This window comes from Scylla paramamosain, chromosome 28, assembly GCF_035594125.1.
Source record: "Scylla paramamosain isolate STU-SP2022 chromosome 28, ASM3559412v1, whole genome shotgun sequence".
Taxonomy (NCBI): Eukaryota; Metazoa; Arthropoda; class Malacostraca; order Decapoda; family Portunidae; genus Scylla; species Scylla paramamosain.
In genome coordinates this window covers 20267251-20279750 of record NC_087178.1, presented here as the reverse complement: position 1 = coordinate 20279750, position 12500 = coordinate 20267251, and the positions used below count along the sequence as shown (strand labels likewise).

Sequence of the window (12500 nt, the reverse complement as noted above, 5' to 3'; positions counted from 1 at the left end):
TATTTCTCGCTGCTCTCAGCTCCCCCACGAATCATACTTTCAGGAACTCATCCTCTTTACTCATGTTCTCTTCAGCTTATCACCATCATATGCTCTCCGCCAACTGTATCTCGTAAACACACACACACACACACACACACACACACACACACACACACACACACACACACACACACACACACACACACACTTTCCTTTCTATTTCAGTTCAGCCATCCACTGATGCTCTCTATCTCTCCCTCCCTAACAAACTGGATGTACTTAAATAAGTAAGTTTCCCTCACAAAATGCCATGCGTGGCCCTCCTGAGGAAACCACAGATACCCCCCGTGCCTGTTGCTTCCGTATCGCTGAATCGTAACAGTGGCAGAAGAATAAGGCAAACTATCTCAGTTACTAATGCTAAATCAAATTTTGTTAATGATAAGGATCACTGGAAGATTAGCCATTCCAGACATTAGTAAGGAGGCAACAATAGATTATATTAAATTAGATTATGTTGCGTGATTTAATTGATTTTGAAACTACCAATCCCAGAAGTAGCGGGGACAGCTGACTTGTATGTGGTCAATAGCGATGATGGCATTACTGAAGAGAATCGAGGGACACACCTTACAGAAATCATTAACGTTTTATCCGCCGCACTTGAAGTACCCAAGAAAACAGTGGAGTTTCACAATATTATTATTACTATTATTATTATTATTATTATTATTATTATTATTATTATCATTATTATTACTATTATTATTATTATTGTTATTATTATGATTATTTACGATGATGTAATATTTGTGGGCGCCGGATGAAACTCCGGTACTCAAAGCGACGGAATCATAGCCAAAGGAAAATATAATGGAAAACATGCTAGTTAAAAATGATCGGGTATTTATTTTCGAAAGCGGAATATACACTCAACGATTATTGTAATTTTTTATCACTCCAAAAACGTAACTATTTGGCATTATGTGAAATTTGTTCGTACAGCCATGGGTGCGGACACACACACACACACACACACACACACACACACACACACACACACACACACACACACACACAGAGAGAGAGAGAGAGAGAGAGAGAGAGAGAGAGAGAGAGAGAGAGAGAGAGAGAGAGAGAGAGAGAGAGAGAGAGAGAGAGAGAGAGAGAGAGAGAGAGAGAGAGAGAGAGAGAGAGAGCAGATAAAAGGAAATGGAAGAGGAACCAAAAAGAGGAGATGGTGTTGATGCTGGCGAGGCAGGAATGAAAGATGGAGCTCGGACACACACACACACACACACACACACACAAACACACACACACACACGCACACGCACACGCACACGCGCGCGGCGAGGAGATGAGTACATAAATATGAACTTTGGCCCTTGAACTAACTCGTCTCTCAACTAATATCGGAGTGGCCTCGTCATTGCCACGGAAAAGCCCAACTTGATACCCGTTATGAGAGAGAGAGAGAGAGAGAGAGAGAGAGAGAGAGAGAGAGAGAGAGAGAGAGAGAGAGAGAGAGAGAGAGAGAGAGATTACTTCCTGGTTCATTCAGTGTAAGCTATGGCCTACTTCAACAGGTTCCAGTAGCCATGACCTGCAGGAGGACGATGCCGAAGTGGTATCGGGGAGCTCACGGTCACGATATGGGAAAGTCTTCATGATGCTCCTTATTAATTGACACTATTCCCTTACACCTTCATGTATAGGTAAATATTACACGTACAGTCATTGTTAGAAGTTGCGTAATCTTCAGATATAGCAAGTCTGGTCTGCGGATTTCATTATCATTTATTCTTCGATTGCCAGTAGATCAGATGTCGTAAGATCGAATGGAAAACGCAAAACACTGTAGAAAGGAGTGCAAATATAACCGGACTGACACACATACATCTTACCCACACTTCGGGTTTATGACTTTTTTTTTCTTAAACAAGATAATGTAGCGTTACCGTGTGTGAGTCACGGGCATTAGAATAGGTGAATTTTCTCCCTCTTCAGTACTGCTAGTTACGTTACTCTATGTATATTCTTGCACGAGGTCTGAACGTAATCCTGAGCGAGGTGAGCATGCCATAAGTAAAATGCTTGTAGTAAAGTGATAAAATAACGTAATTGTTTTATTATTTTTTGTTGGTGATAATGCACACCTTTTGTTCACTTTAATGAGACTGTAATTATTTTTTTCCTAACACTACAAGATTATATTGGTGATTTTGAATTTATCCCTGATCATTACGTAAAAGGGAAATCGTTCTTTTATCAACTCGACTATTTACAAAAAAGGAAATCGTTCTTTTATCAACTCGACTATATACATAAAAAGGAAATCGTTCTTTTATCAACTCAACTATTTACAGTCTTTTCTTTTACCTTCTGAGTGTCACGGTAGTTTTTGCCGCGTTAATCTACCAAAGGCATCACAAACTGCAGGAGTCTATTTTAGTATTGTTATATGATTTTTACTTAAAGTGGATGGACATCACTATGAAATCCACCATATCTTTTTTTTTTTTGATATCCAGCAAGCAAGTATTCCTTAAGCAAGTTTCGTGTCTTGTTCAGTCGTATATTTATGCAATTTGCCAACTAGGGAGATTAAAGTAAATTGGCCAGTAATTACAAAATATCTCTGCAATCATTTTTCAAAAGTGGCGAAAGAAACTGCTTTCGTGGAGAAAATGTTTGTGGCAAGTGTAATTTCTTTGACCTTTTAGTGCCATTTTGTAAAATCGTGGGGAGAGAGAGAGAGAGAGAGAGAGAGAGAGAGAGAGAGAGAGAGAGAGAGAGAGAGAGAGAGAGAGAGAGAGAGAGAGAGAGAGAAAGCACTATTTTAATTACGCTTTTCACGGTGATTAACTTGGTGATGGCTTTGATGTCACGTCATTCAAACAATGCGTATATATTTCATCATCACAACATCTCATCCTGGTCCGCTGTCACCGCCTGACATATCCTTAACATCCCGAACAATTAATCTGTTTAGACCTATAAATACTTGAGGAAATATATATAGGCCTATCCTTAAAAATACATTACACTTTTACGGTTGAAATCTCACCACATTTGCATATCTTCCTCGAGCGGCCTTGTAGATAAACGGGAGGAACGGGAGGAAGCGATAGGAGGAACGAGGCGCTGCAGCAGATAGGGTGGGGAGACGAGTGCCCACTTTAAAGACTCTCCACTACTTCCAGTTTCATAAATTCCCATTTTCCACACTGGCTCTCTTTTCACGTATTACTCACAGATTAACTATCAATATCGAACGTGTTGTTATAAAAAAATACATCCTTTTCATAGCAGATTTTTTTGAGAAAAGGAATATCTGAAAGCACAATTTGTTAGGCTTTCATAGATGTCCTTACACCTGATGTTATCTTTAATTACCTGTCGCTCACGTCTTGTACCTGTGCACCGCGTGTGTGAAGCCAGACTGTGCACAGGCTGAGGGAGGTCCAGCTGTTGTCTCTCTATATGAGGGGAGTTGATTTAATGTGTGTGGTATTTGCACATAAATTCTAATGATTGTGTGTGTGTGTGTGTGTGTGTGTGTGTGTGTGTGTGTGTGTGTGTGTGTGTGTGTATGTGTGAGTGTGTGTATGTGTGAGTGTGTGTATGTGTGAATGTGTTGGGAAGGCTTAAGTGTAGTGAACATTATTATTGAGTCTAAGCATTTATTTTCTTATATAATTCTGCACTTTCTTTGTGTTTTCTTCTCCTTCTTTTTTCTATTAATTCCTCTTCTATTTTCATTAGACTAGAGACGTTTGATGAGACAAGCGTGTGATAGCAACGTGCTCCTGTTCGCGGGAGGCCGATAACACATGGATATATAACTGTCAATTCTGCCTGGCAACATCGGGAAATCGTACGACGAAAACTATTAGCGAGATTGTCCAATCAAAAAAAATAAATGAATAGATAAAATAAAATGAAATAAAAAAGTAAGTAAATAGAATAAAATAAATAAATAAATGAAATAAAAAATAAAATAGATAAAATAAAATAAATAAATAAAATGATTAAAAAGTACATAAGAACATAAGAACATAAGAAATAAGGGAAGCTGCAAGAAGCGACCAGGCTTACACGTGGCAGTCCCTGTATGAAACACACCTACCTATTTCCATCTGCTATCCCCATCCATAAACTTGTCTAATCTTCTCTTAAAGCTCTCTAGTGTCCTAGCACTAACTACATGATTACTGAGTCCGTTCCACGTGATTACTGAGTCCGTTCCACTGATTACTGAGTCCGTTCCACCAATTACTGAGTCCGTTCCACTGATTACTGAGTCCGTTCCACAAGTAAATAAATAAAAATTGAATAAACACACACACACACACACACACACACACACACACACACACACACACACACACACACACACAAGGACGTAACTGACCCACTTTCCATTACTTAAAAAAAACATTATAAGATCTTACCTCGTTACTTCCCATTAATTACAAAAAGAGGGTGTTTGTTAATTACCTACTATTGCTTACACATGAGTTCAGACCAGCTGCTAAAAAGATGAGAAATAAGCTTAAGTCTTTCTTGGTGATTTCTGAAAAAGAACTCTCTTTGGAGGCATTGGACTCGCATTAATAGGCGCATAAAGACAAGGTTTACAGCACTTGGTTCAACTTTCCCGTCGAACTTTCCTTGTTCGACCTGCCACAAACCATCAAACAAGTTATACGAGGAAGATTTTGCTTGTTAAGTAGCGCGCTGTGCTAGTGAAGGTTGTCTCGGACCGTAAGAAGTGCTTGATATTTTTCCCACGTAGCAGAAAGGCTGGAAATTGCATCCAAACAGCGACCAGCAGAGTACCCTAATCACTTCTTCCCCACGTGTGACTAGAGTACGAACTGTCTTACTAATGAAATGTTACGTTAACGGTTTCCCCTGGGCTTGGTGTAAGGAAAATTAAGAAAAATTGTGTCCAGGGTTATGCATATGTGAGTATGTGGATGGGTGTGTGTGTGTGTGTGTGTGTGTGTGTGTGTGTGTGTGTGTGTGTGTGTGTGTGTGTGTGTGGATGGGTGAGTGTGTGTGCATGTGGATGGGTGGATGAGTGTGTGTATGGATGGGTGGGTGAGTGTAAATGTGAGCGGGCGTGGTTGAGGTAAGGGATGTTGTTTTTGTTGCTATTTTGTGCAGTTTGGTGCATCGTGACATGATGTAATGTTATGTTTAGCATCGTGCAGTGCGGCATATTTAGTGGTGTATATACTCTTACTCCATGGTGGGGAAATATAGTAAAAATACATGGCCTGTTGCATATGGGAGGGTAGTTTCACTGTATTAAACACACACACACACACACACACACACACACACACACACACACACACACACACACACACACACACACACATACGAAAATCCTTGAAAATAGCCAACAAACCTGTTATCATCATATTCTTTGGACACCATCCAAGTAATCAATCTGGGGACAACCATTTCCATCACCTCAGCGGTTGGAGTGAAAGCAAAGCCGTATGAAGGACACTTACCTTGGCCACCTTCTCGGAGGTGTGGGCGCTGTCGTCATTCCGGATATCGTAACTGGACATCGTCATGGTGCCGGATCTTCACCTGCTCGCACTCTGGCCCATGGAACAAGTATCGCTGGTGGAGGAGGGTCCGGCGAATTTTTCTCTCGCTTCGCTTCGTGGCAGTGTTTTCTCACCTTTTCTCCTCTCGTGCGCTTCACTCGTCCCTTTCCTTCCTCTCACACTCCTTCATCCCGCCCTGTTATTCTCTATTTTCTACATCGTCCGCTCGCACTTGTGTCCTGGCATGAGACGTGGCGGTGGGGTTGTGTTGTCAGTTATCACAGTTGAGATTTATCTTGTTTCTTGGTGTGTCTTGTAGTTCATCTTTATCTCTGAACCCAAATTTGATCTTTCTGTTATGAACTTTAATTCGAAAAGGAGCTGTGTGATATATTCTGATATTTCAAACTAACTTGTAGCAAAATGAAAACCTTTTCAGTGAAGTCTACTTTTGTACGAGTACGTAGGCTATCAAGGTTCTAATACTCTTTCGAGTAATTGAAGAAAATATTGTTATTTCAAGAATAAGAATGAAAGCAAGCGGCATTTTGTCATTTGTAGACAAAAAAACAAACAGAATTGCACTTAATTCATATAATCTGTCGCCATATTAACCGTGTATAAATCATTTCATGTACATCACAAGCAAAAAGAATAATGAAATGTTTTCGGATTTGTCTTTATCTCGTAACACAGGAACGAGAAGGAATGTGCCTTGGTAAAAAAAAAGAAAAAAAATTCCTCCGAGACTCGAGGTTGGCGAAAAAGTCGTAATCTTCCTCTTCGTCCGCTAAATAAGGACGTATTCCTGAGCCGAAAGACTCGCAATAACACCAAAACATCCTGCAGAACTTGCTGCTTGAAAACAGGGAAAAGGTGCATTCTCTCTCTCTCTCTCTCTCTCTCTCTCTCTCTCTCTCTCTCTCTCTCTCTCTCTCTCTCTCTCTCTCTCTCTCTCTCTCTCTCTCTCTCTCTCTCTCTCTCTCTCTCTCTCTCTCTCTCTCTCTCTCTATACATACATAAATACATACATACATGTATACTCTATTTTCCTACAGCACATGTGGTATGTTGGGTGTTTCGATAATTCATCGGCCACTTTGAAATGCTTTTCTTCAGCCACTTTTTCCAAAGGTCCTTCATAGTTTGCTTTTCTCTTGTATGCCTTCCGTTCACTCATTTTCACTTGCAATTTTTTCGTCACACACACACACACACACACACACACACACACACACACACACACACACACACACACACACACACACACTTCCGTACGTCATACTCCATACACTTGATCATAAGCATGTAAAGACGGTGGTAATAGTAATGATAGTGAGAGCATCACAATATTTACCACCATAATGTGTGTTTATGGTGTGTGTATTTTCATCTTTCAACTTGACCTTTCGGCAACCATTTTTCTTTCGCCCGGCTCCGTTCAGGCTCGCGTCCAGCAAGCCTCTACGTGGGCTTCTATTTGCTCAATATATACATGCAGCGAGGTAAGTCAATATAGGCTTCCTTGGACCTTAAATTGCCGGCGGCTTGGAGGCTTCCCTCGCTTAGGCCAGTACGCCCCGCCCCGTCTTTACTCCCTGTCTCCTCAGCTCCCCTCTTCACTTTTACAGACGTTCTGATCTCCCCTAGTGTGTTAGCTTAACTTCTTATTCTTATTTTTTTTTATTGAGTTAGAAAGACATTTCATGCAGCTCTCGTAAAATAACACATCTTTGTGTATAAATATTTTCATTGGCAAATTTGTTCACTGAACCTGATATTTGAAGATTGTATTGACCTGCATCCACAGATGAACACAAAGACATGCGTAGGCAGACAACACAGAAACAGTCACACAAGAGACTGGGTGGCAAAGAAAAGACTGGGTGGCAAACAGTCACAGGCACGCACACACACACACACACACACACACACACACACACACACACACACACACACACACACACACACACACACACACACACACACACACACACACACACACACACACACACACACACACACACACACAGACACACACACACACACACTCTCTCTCTCTCTCTCTCTCTCTCTCTCTCTCTCTCTCTCTCTCTCTCTCTCTCTCTGTCTTTCTCTCTCTCTCTGCTTAAACGTGTGCGCGTACGAGAGAGAGAGAGAAAAATAAATAATTAATTAATCGTAAATAAGCAGAACACTTCCTGAAATATTACCATTAGCATTTTTCCTGAATAACTTTGAAATTTTTCATGCAACTGCACTAAAAAATGTCATCTATAAAGCGAAACGTTTATGTGATTTCTTAATGTGTGTGTATGCGTGTATATATATATATATATATATATATATATATATATATATATATATATATATATATATATATATATATATATATATAGAGAGAGAGAGAGAGAGAGAGAGAGAGAGAGAGAGAGAGAGAGAGAGAGAGAGAGAGAGAGAGAGAGAGAGAGAGAGAGAGAGAGAGAGAGAGAGAGAGAGAGAGAGAGAGAGAGAGAGAGAGAGATGGAACATTTGATTAAGTGCAAAAAGAATTAAACTTTGACGCGTGCGCGTGCGCGCGAGCGCGCACACACACATACACACACACACACACACACACACACACACACACACACACACACACACACACACACACACACACACACACACACACACACACACACACACACACACACACACACACAGGGATGTGTTGGTGAGTGCGTGTAGCCCCATGCACTCGTAATGGACTTGGTATACTTTTTGCTATTGATTCCTACCTTCCAAATTTCCTTATGATAAGTGCACCGCAGAGCCCTTACCTTGTAAACGAGAGAGAGAGAGAGAGAGAGAGAGAGAGAGAGAGAGAGAGAGAGAGAGAGAGAGAGAGAGAGAGAGAGAGAGAGAGAGAGAGAGAGATAATGATGTATTTTTTCTTTATGGTAAATTTATGTGTTTGTCCAGGTGGGGCGAAAGCAACTCGCTTCAGTGCTATGTAAACAATCTTCAATAAAAGCGGCTCATATTTTATTACTTCAAACTTTCTAAGCGCGTATATGATAAAAGGTTCCATTGTGTATGCAGCGCTCACGTTGGATTATCTGCACACCTCTCTTTGGACCGCTCAAAATAGCAAGCGCTGGGTAAATCCTGCTGATACTTTGCGAAAATCTACGGTCGCTACTCCTCGGGTTTCACTACATCGCACCAAAACTTTCACTTTGCCGCGCCTTGTGACAGCATCCCACACTTTCCATCACTGCCCACCATCAAACTTGACACATTTCCCGATATAACATTTCCATAACAAAATATTTTCTCTGCTTTCAATCGTAGTAAAATGTGATCCAAAAGAAAGGACCTTGGATCGCCGGTAGGTGGCTGAGGGCAGGGAGGGAGCGGAGCGGAGCCACACACACCATCCCCCCCGCGGCCGGCAAGACACTGCTGCATCCCTGGCAGCCTTCACCCACCCACAGGTAAGCTGAGATGCCAGGTATTGTTTTTTATCTTCTGTTTTCCCGCCATTCCTTCTCCTCCTTTCCACCTTCACACTTTTCTCATTATTCCATGACAAGCCACTGATAGATGATGAGGCTCCTACACTTATTTACGAATACTGATAAAAAATATTTGTCTTAACGTGACCTGAAGGCTCATATTTACTTGTATAGGTTGATAAGAACCCCTTAAGCGTGAGATATTCTGTACAGGTAGTGTCTAATTAGCGAGGCGAAGGAGTTCTCAGAGCTCGACAGGTGAGGTAACTATAATGACCCGCGTAAAATGAATGAGACTTGAGATGAAAAGAAACGGCCTTAGTAAAGTGAATAAAGGAATGAATGAGAGGAAAGGAAGAATACAGGGAGGGAACTTGATGCATGAAGAAAGCGAAGGAGGGAGAGGGAGAGGGAGAGGCTGGGGGTGACAAGGGGAGAGGGGCAATAACGTCATCACCTGTGGATCTCAGGTTACATCCTTGGAGGGCAGGCCGCTCACCTCGCCTCACCTTGCACTTTATTTCCTCATCGCTTTTTCCTCGAGACGTGAAGGAAAAAATATAGTCATCTACATATTTTTTGATTTGTTTTTTGTTATAGAATATATGTTTTTTGGTTGTTATTTTCCAGAGAGAGAGAGAGAGAGAGAGAGAGAGAGAGAGAGAGAGAGAGAGAGAGAGGGGGAGGGGGGATGATGAGCATGCGTGTTGACTGGCGAGACTAAATTGAGAGGTGATATGATAATGACTTAATAAAGACAGTCTTCACATCACTGTGGCTATTGGATAGATGCGTTCTTATAAACTGTCGCATAAGGCTTTTGTTGCTGTGTTTTCAGTTTTAAAATAGAAAACGGCCAAATGTCGGTTCTCTGAGCTTGATTTTACAATATGGAAGAATACTTACCATATTAAACAATCATATATTACTTGGTAATCCAAATACTCCTAGTAACTGTTCATTGTATAAATTTGCTAGTCACCCTTTCAATCTATTACAGAGAACGTAGCGTGACTGTAGAAAATGATCTTTGAACCAGAGACTAACCTAAAATATAGAAGGAAGCGTTCGCTCTTTTCCCATACAACCATTTACAGCCTCTCCCTCTGATACCATTTGTGCATTATATCAGAGAGAGAGAGAGAGAGAGAGAGAGAGAGAGAGAGAGAGAGAGAGAGAGAGAGAGAGAGAGAGAGAGAGAGAGAGAGAGAGAGAGAGAGAGAGAAGGGGGGGGGTGAGGAAGCGTGAAGTGACATGGAGAGGGACAGAAAGTATGATTAAGATGCACATAGATCCATAGATGACATTGGGAGTAGGATATGGACAGTGAATGGTATATCTAGATAGATAAGATAGTTAGATAGATAAGATGAAGATAGGATGGATTTTAATAGAGTGAATGCGAGGCAGGGATGCATCTTCAACTGGAATTAACGATTTCATTTAAGGTGTGAGTCGAGCCGTGAAGAAGGAGGGGAGCGTCTGGGGATGTGTGCTGAGTGGAAGGGAGAGAGGGAGAGAGGGAGAGGGGGACAGGAAAAAAAAAATCTACCAACAGAGAGAAGTAAAAATTCACGGAAAGCCAGAAAATATGGTGTGGGAGAAGAAAAAAAAAGTCAGTGGATGAAGATGGAAACCGAATGGTTCGAGTGAGAGAGAGAAAGAGAGAGAGAGAGAGATAGATAGATAGATAGATAGATAGATAGATAGAGAGAGAGAGAGAGAGAGAGAGAGAGAGAGAGAGAGAGAGAGAGAGAGAGAGAGAGAGAGAGAGAGAGAGAGAGACGCGCGCACGATCAAGCAGAGAGAGAGAGAGAGAGAGAGAGAGAGAGAGAGAGAGAGAGAGAGAGAGAGAGAGAGAGAGAGAGAGAGAGAGAGAGAGAGAGAGATTGCTACAAATTTTACTGTGGCGTAATGCAGAAGATTTACATAATTTCCGTAGATCTGCTAACATTTCTTGTCACTTTCATCTGAAATTCAGCAACAGATGCAGCTAGGCGGGAAAAACGGAATAAGTTTGAAAGTCGTATTTGTTAGCATGTCTCCGTTAACCCTACATCTTGACTACATTTAAATATTTTATGACAATTCTGTAGCCTCTCGACTAATCCATGAACATTTTTCCCAGATTAAAAATCTTCTGAAACTCAAGCTAAGGGGAGGATGAAAAAGGAAATCCAATGGGTGAAATATTTGTGGGAAGATAAACCAAGTGATAATCTTGATATGCCCTTTTGAGTCAAGTAGTGGCGGACTCACCTTGACTGGGTTATTGGAGTGGCCGTGGGCGTCGATGGAGGCATGGGAGGAGTCCTGGACTGAGCCGCGACTGAGCTTTCGGGCGAGGGCTGACTTCCTGCTGCCCGTGCTGCCGTGTCTGGGGAGGGAGGGCGCCATTCAGAGCTCGTCAAGTGGAGTCCCAAGGGGAGCGTCTCTTTGAAATGATCTTTGGACGCGGTTTGGAAATACTGTTCGTCTTATAGCGCCCTTCATAAATATTCCACTTTTTAGGGATACTGATTTTTTTGTTATGATAAGATATCTTTTATCTATCAGGGAACATGGCGACGTGTGGCTTTCCTGTGGTTCAAAACACCAACTTATGGACTTGCATGTGATCTGTATAAGGTGAACAGCAAAGGTAAATGCATCTTAGTGGGCAGTTCTCTTTTTTATATTTTCTTTTTACCTGAAATCAACCTTATGCAAATCAACACGTGATAAATAATAAGAAATCCCCTGTAATTGTGATAATTCATCTACAGGTAAAATGAATCGCAATTACAAGGCAGCTTACCTGTGCGGTCTCTTATGGTCATTGCCTCGGTTATCCGCGACACTCATGCGGACGAACCGACGGCGCTTCCTCCTTCCCTCCACCTCGTCGCTTCTCTAGTGCCCCATTCTGAGGAGAGGAGGCAAAAATTATATTGTGATAACCTGCACACTGGAACGAAAAGTGTGTAAGTCAGAATCTCTCTCTCTCTCTCTCTCTCTCTCTCTCTCTCTCTCTCTCTCTCTCTCTCTCTCTCTCTCTCTCTCTCTCTCTCTCTCTCTCTCTCTGTAACGCTCTGATTATTAGTAAATAGTTCACCTAGTGCTGCTTAGGACAATTTTACGTTTCATGAACAGTCCTGGCAATTAGGGAAGGTTGTGAGATCTGAAAGAATAAATAGTTTTAAAACAGCAATAGTTCATATGCCAGGGAATCACCATATCAGATTTATACTTGAACTCGGGGCGCTTGCTTTTATAATGTTAGCTATCAGTATATAAACAAATTCTGTAAGACTAAAAGAAATTCGCTTCTCTGTAAATTTGATGTAATGAAACCACCGTAGGAGATCCATCCACTAATATTTCAGCCAAAATTTGCCGCTTGTTTAACTTTCCCGCCCTAATCTAACCTAACAATTTGTCGTTTGGAGAATTATTGTGAGTTTTA

At 41.4% G+C, this 12500-nt stretch overlaps 2 long non-coding RNA genes across 3 annotated transcripts in view; one reads left to right on the top strand and one right to left on the bottom strand.

Moving 5' to 3' along the window:
* LOC135115065 (uncharacterized) overlaps positions 1 to 12500 on the top strand; it is a 229456-nt gene that overhangs the window by 89044 nt on the left and 127912 nt on the right. For both annotated transcript variants that reach the window (XR_010275790.1, XR_010275789.1), the window contains exon 3: positions 8892 to 9034. This is a non-coding gene — a long non-coding RNA (uncharacterized LOC135115065). The remainder of the gene's footprint in view (positions 1 to 8891; positions 9035 to 12500) is intronic.
* Positions 11187 to 12500, bottom strand: part of LOC135115067 (uncharacterized) — a 57418-nt gene continuing 56104 nt past the window's right edge. The window contains exons 2-3 of the long non-coding RNA XR_010275793.1: positions 11853 to 11960; positions 11187 to 11432 (exon numbers count right to left, since the gene is read on the bottom strand). This is a non-coding gene — a long non-coding RNA (uncharacterized LOC135115067). The remainder of the gene's footprint in view (positions 11433 to 11852; positions 11961 to 12500) is intronic.